The following is a 5,934-nucleotide window of genomic DNA, read 5'->3' as shown; positions in this document are numbered from 1 at the left end:
GAGTTTGGGGCGTGACAAAGTGGTATCAGAGCAAGTCATGTCCTAGGGAGTCTACAAAGTCGTGCCTAGTAGAGTCTCAGTTATGGGTGTGTTGCGCGCCACATTTATAATTGAGAGACTATAGGGCATTTACGAAATGTTACCCCTTCTTTTGTTTCCAGATCGTGAAATACAGCTGAGTCGTAAGAAGTCAATATGAAGCTTTCACCAGATTTTGTATGCACCAGAGGTGCAGGTATCACAGTAGAGCTTTAAGGCATAATTTTTACCAATGTGGAAGGGAGGTTATGAAAGAAACAGAAGATACGATGCGAGATTGAAAAATGAGTAAGGTAAAGGTGAAGAATATACGAGATACTCAAGTACAAAAGATTGTGAATAGTCGAGACTTCAGATAGAGGTTGGATTTTAGTTTAGTTTACAGAGGAGACCCTAGCAAAAGTTTTGTAAATCTCTAAGAGTTAACATTCGAGGACGAATGTTTCTAGGGGGGGGAAAGGATGTTACATCCCGTACTTTGATATTAGGATGAGTCGTAGTAATCCATATGAGCTTGAAGGGATTAAGATCATTCATGAGATTATATAGGATTTGTGACTATGTTATTGTAAGACCCCATAAGTTTAACAACCTTAATACCGTTATATACATTTGATATGGTATTTTGAGTGGAACATTTTTGTAAAAGAAGGTTTGAAAAATATAATTTTATATAGTTATTAATATTACTACTTTCGAATATTCTTTAAATAATACACAGAATATGAGAAAGTTTATGAGATTTTCTTTATTGTAAAGATAGAAATTATTTTCTCACAAGAAAAGAAGGTTATCTTTTACCATTAGAAGAATTAAGCGTACGAAAATTTGTACTCTTTATATGAGAATAAAAAAATTAGAAGTTGAGAAAATATGTATTTTTACACGGATGTTTTAATAAAATAATAGTGTATGTATTGATTTTATATGATACCACATTACCATAATAGTAAGGTATATAAAGTGTGTTAAAAGTGATTAGTATGTTAAGTAATTTGAAATAGTTCTTAATTATGTGAATAAGTGGATAATTAATGAATTATTTGGTGGGAGATTAGCTAATTAATTATAATCTTTGGATAAGGTTAGTAAGCTTCCTAACGTGACAGCAATTGAGGTCTTCATCCAAGCCAAAATTGTGACTCTTATTCCATGTAATTAGGTGGCATAACAAGGGATCTTTGGGCAAGACTAAGCAATTAAGTGGGGCCCACAAAACCAACCAAACTTAAGAGACTCCTTATCTAATTAAGGTGATACAAAGCTACGGATATTTGTTAGGTGGTGTTACTAAACTTTAACTCATTTTTGAGTTGAAAGATGAAATCTTAAGATTATGATTCTTATCTCATAATCTTACGAAGGCTTCTCTAAATTCAAAGTAAGAAGGCCTATGACTTTGTGAAAATTTCAAATACAAATATACGGATGAAGCTTGAAAGAAAGTCTTATAAGATTATGATCAAATTCACAAAGTAAGATAGATTGGCAACTTGATTTTGCTTCAACAAAAATTCATACGAGATTATATTACATAATAGCAACGGGATTTGGAATTCTAAGGGAGTACGGTACACTTTCTCAAGAATATCATGCGGATTTTTTCCTACTTCAATTTGCCGTTACGTGCTTTTCACAAAAGACGTGGGTTAGAGGGATTATTAAGAGAATCGACTCAGGTATGTTAAGGCTAATCCTTTATTCTTTTGGCATGATCCAAGTAACGATACATAAACGTAATGTTATTCCATAAGTGATTTTAATCTTAACAGATAAGGATATCTATGTTATTCATTCCTGTAAAAGTAATATTCAAGCGTGTCTAAGTATGTTCCTAAGTCTCCATTGAGGTATTTGATAAAGATGTTAATGTTCATAATGGTATTATATGCATCATGCATTTACCACCGAGCTATGGTCGGTCGGGCAGTCATGCATTTACCACCGAGCTACGGCCGGTCGGACAGTCATGTATTTACACCGCGCTACGGCCGGTCGAGCAATTACCACTGATCAATTGGGCAGTTATGCATCATACAATATGGATAAGAGTCTCAAAGAGAAGTATTATATATATAAGTATAATAAGTATGTATATACGATGGTACTTTAGAGATTCAGGTTGATTCTTATATGTCTTTAATTAATGTTGACTTATTATTATGTTTCAGTTCCGTCATACATACTCGGTACACTATTCGTACTGGCATCCTTTTGTTGTGGACGATGCATTCATGCCAGCAGGTATAGACAATCAGTTGGACGAGCCCTCATAGTAGACGAGGTTAGCATTCAGCGAAGGATCGGTAAGACTCCATTTCATTCGGAGTGCAACCGAGTCTATAAGTCATCGTGTTAGAGTTTTTCTACAGATTTATAGGTAGGCCGGTACCCTGTCCCATTTGATGCCAAATAATCTTATAGGCTTAGTAGACAGAGGTTCATTTTGTACAGTATGTCAGAGGCCTTGACGGCCCATATGTATTCATATTTTAAGAAAGATGGTTCATTGATACAATGTTTTTCTACTTACAGTTGCACATTATGAGTTGTGGCCATGTGGTCCCAAGATAGTTACAAAAGGAATGAGTTCAGCTAACTCGACCTATGTATGTTCTAGTTTTGGTCGAACGATCATGATTTACTGAGTGGTTCGCTCGGGCCAGCACGACACCGGGTGCCAGCCACGCCTTCCCAGGTTTGGGGTGTGGCAATCTTCTTCTCCGGCCATAATTTCCTTGGTTGGGGATTGCCCAACCTTCTCTGTATTCTCCGGGAGATCTCCTTCCCGCCTCAGCTGTCGCAGTTTCTTCTTAATTTCTGGTTCGTATGATAGCATTTCCTTCCCAGAGGATCAAGTCACGCACCAATCTAACCTGTAGCCTGTTCACAGTCAAGGAACACCAAACGTAAAAAGAAAAAAATAAAATAAAAAGAAAAAAAATCCTGAATTAGCACTACAACTATTTCAAACACTATTAATTGCCAATCCCCGACAACGGTGCCAAAAATTGACGAGTGCAAGAGACACACCTAAATATGCTAGCTAGTCGAATATAGTATAATATAATATCGTATCTACATGGATTGGAGTTAAACAGTATTTTCGTAGTTTATAACTTGATTGCTATCCAAGATGATCAACAATTGATATTTATGTGATTAAAACTAAAATTAACTAAGAGTCTAAACTATTGGCTAATGACAATTGAAACAAGAGTAAGTAAAGAAGAAATCAATGAGAGAAAATAGGGTTGACTGAATAGGTGCAAGATACTTGTCTGAGATTTAACTCTAATTAATTCACTTCTAAGGTTCAAGTGAGTCTCTCGAATTCACTCTATTATTAGTTCGAATGTTCTGTAGAAACTCCTCTATCGATTAAGTCTCAACCTCACAATATGAACTAAGTTAAGCCCGGTGAAGATATGCAAGAATTCGTAGTGGATTAGTTTGTAAGAGAACCTCTTTCGATTATTTTTCTAACTAGGTCTAAACAATAATTCAACTAGCCTCTTTCGATTACTAAAAAGAATCAATTAATTCAACAAACAAGATAATGCAAAAACATCACAAGTTACGCCTCTTTCGATTACATAAACAAGTGAATATATATACAATAATTAAAACACCCAAAATGATTTAATACATAAAACTAGAGTTAATATCCACAAACAATTCTCAAAATACCAAATCCATCAATCCCTAAAGAAGAATTACTCCATAGATATGGAGAAATTCATCACAAATAAGTTTAAATTAAAGAAAAATATAAAACAATCCAAACCCTTGTATTGAGTGTGGATTGAAGGATGGAATCCTTATGCTCTTGCTTCTTTCACTTTTTCTTAGCCTCCTTAGGTCTAAAGTATGTCAAAAGTCCTCAAAATACCATTTGTTTCATGTATATATATATATACCAAGTAGAGTCGGGCCCAAACGAACACACCTTCTCCTTCACGAAATTAGACTCTTCCCGGACAGGACGTGCACGGCCGCGCACCTAGAGATGTGCTCGGGCATTAGGCTGCACACTTTGGATGGTACACTGCCTCAAATGCGTGCCTAGTGTGCGCCCAGTGCGTGCTCGCGCACCTGGGTGACGCCCGGCTCGATTCTTCGTTTCTCTCTTTGAATGCACTAGTATCAGTTGATCCTCGAACTTGATCCCAATTAAATCCTTGGACTTTTTCTCAGACTTCAAAACTCTAAAATAGCGTGAATTCATCCCATAACATCTATATAGCTCGGAATCACTCCTACAATGCATAAACACATAATTAGTACAAAACACTAGTAATTAAAGCTCAAACTCAATTAAAGTGCAGTAAATAAGAGTGTGATAAGCAACTAAAACATGCAATTACAGCCTACCATCAACACCCCATACTTAAATCATTGCTCGTCCTTGAGCAATTAAACTATACTTTATAATGACACGACCTCATTACACAATTCTCATAACTCATCATACCAAGAATATTTAAAATAGTTTAAGCACAATAGTGTAACATCTTCATAGTGTTTACAGTGGGAGGCTCGGAATCAATATCAGCTTCTTTGTCTTTGTTTCTCTTCAGGCCTCCACCGAAGAGAAGATCAGAGTTTCTAAAAGATTCAGTAGAAGAAGCCATGATAATAAAAAAGTAGTAAAGTTTCTAGAGAATGTCAGAAAAGATGAAAGTTTTCTAAGCAAGAGGAGGTTGAGTGCACAAAAGATGATGAATTTTTTAAAATTTTAAAAGCGAAAGAGGTAAAATGATGAGTATAAGTAAAGATATAGATAGCATAAATCGTGATCATGATTACCTCGAGACTGACGAAAATATTGCTGAATTGTGGAGCAATATGTGTTCGGGGTATTAAATGCGAGAAGACGTGCATCATTTCAAGCGTTAGAGACTATTCAGGATATTTCCTTCAAAGAAAGGGATTTTAACCAACTTTCCGGTGAAACAAAGATATGTCACCGAAAAGTATGGGACTATCTGTATAGGGTAAAATTAGTTTATAATAAATGATCAAATGATAGCATGACACGTATAACCGAAGGCAAGTGAAAGGCGAATCAAACAATAACCAATATCGGGAATAACAGTTGCAATTGACATCGGGTAATCCCGTAGAGAGTATGGTCAACGGGAGCAAATCAAATATTTGCCATTAAGTAATATTCAATGAAGAATATTCCCTAATATTAAATAGAAAACCGTTGTAGAAATATTTGCATTCATGGCCTGCCGTTGCACATTTATCAATGGCTACTTTATTATCATTTAAGTAGGGCTTGATTCTAAGATTTTGTTTCCCTATGTATAACTATAAATAGCAAGCTCTACAGCCATTGTAAGGACACGAAATTCTTGGAAAAACTTATGTTGTATTCCACTTTCACTCTCAATTAAAACAACTTATTTGCTTTTTTATTTTGTTCTCATTTCAGTCCTCGGAGACGCTGTTTTCGGAGCCAGGCTTGTCACCTTCTTTAATTTTAATCGCTAAGTCTTACTTTTATTCTTGTTTATTTATCATTTTTGGGTCAAATCAGTTCGCTTATCTATAAACCACGTAACAAATTCAACTGTAGCGTTTTACAGGTAAACATAAATTCCTCCTCAAATAGTATTGGTAATTTCTTATATAAGGAATTTGGGGAATATGTACAGATTCTCCATTGAATATAGCAGATTATAGAAATTTACCAGATTTTTCAATAATTTTGTCTATCCAGTTATTGTTTATTCTTTAGTTTTGAACTGTATATGTATTAATTTGAAACAAATTACAATTAGATAGAAAAATTTATTAGTTAGTATGCATGTGTGATTGATTGTTAACTTTTGATAATTTCGTCTTTATCTATCTTTCCAATATATCACAATCTTCTTTCTGTGT

At 35.0% G+C, this 5,934-nt stretch overlaps 1 long non-coding RNA gene across 1 annotated transcript; it reads left to right on the top strand.

Annotated features, from left to right (window-relative positions):
- Nucleotides 1–1,355: 1,355 nt before the first annotated feature.
- On the top strand, nt 1,356–2,559 carry LOC138903720 (uncharacterized). The gene is made up of 2 exons (XR_011413080.1): nt 1,356–1,718; nt 2,211–2,559. It is a non-coding gene; the product is annotated as an uncharacterized lncRNA (long non-coding RNA).
- Nucleotides 2,560–5,934: the final 3,375 nt, after the last annotated feature.

Source organism: Nicotiana tomentosiformis, chromosome 12 (genome assembly GCF_000390325.3).
Source record: "Nicotiana tomentosiformis chromosome 12, ASM39032v3, whole genome shotgun sequence".
In the NCBI taxonomy this organism is placed as follows: Eukaryota; Viridiplantae; Streptophyta; class Magnoliopsida; order Solanales; family Solanaceae; genus Nicotiana; species Nicotiana tomentosiformis.
This window is presented reverse-complemented; position numbering and strand designations above follow the sequence as displayed.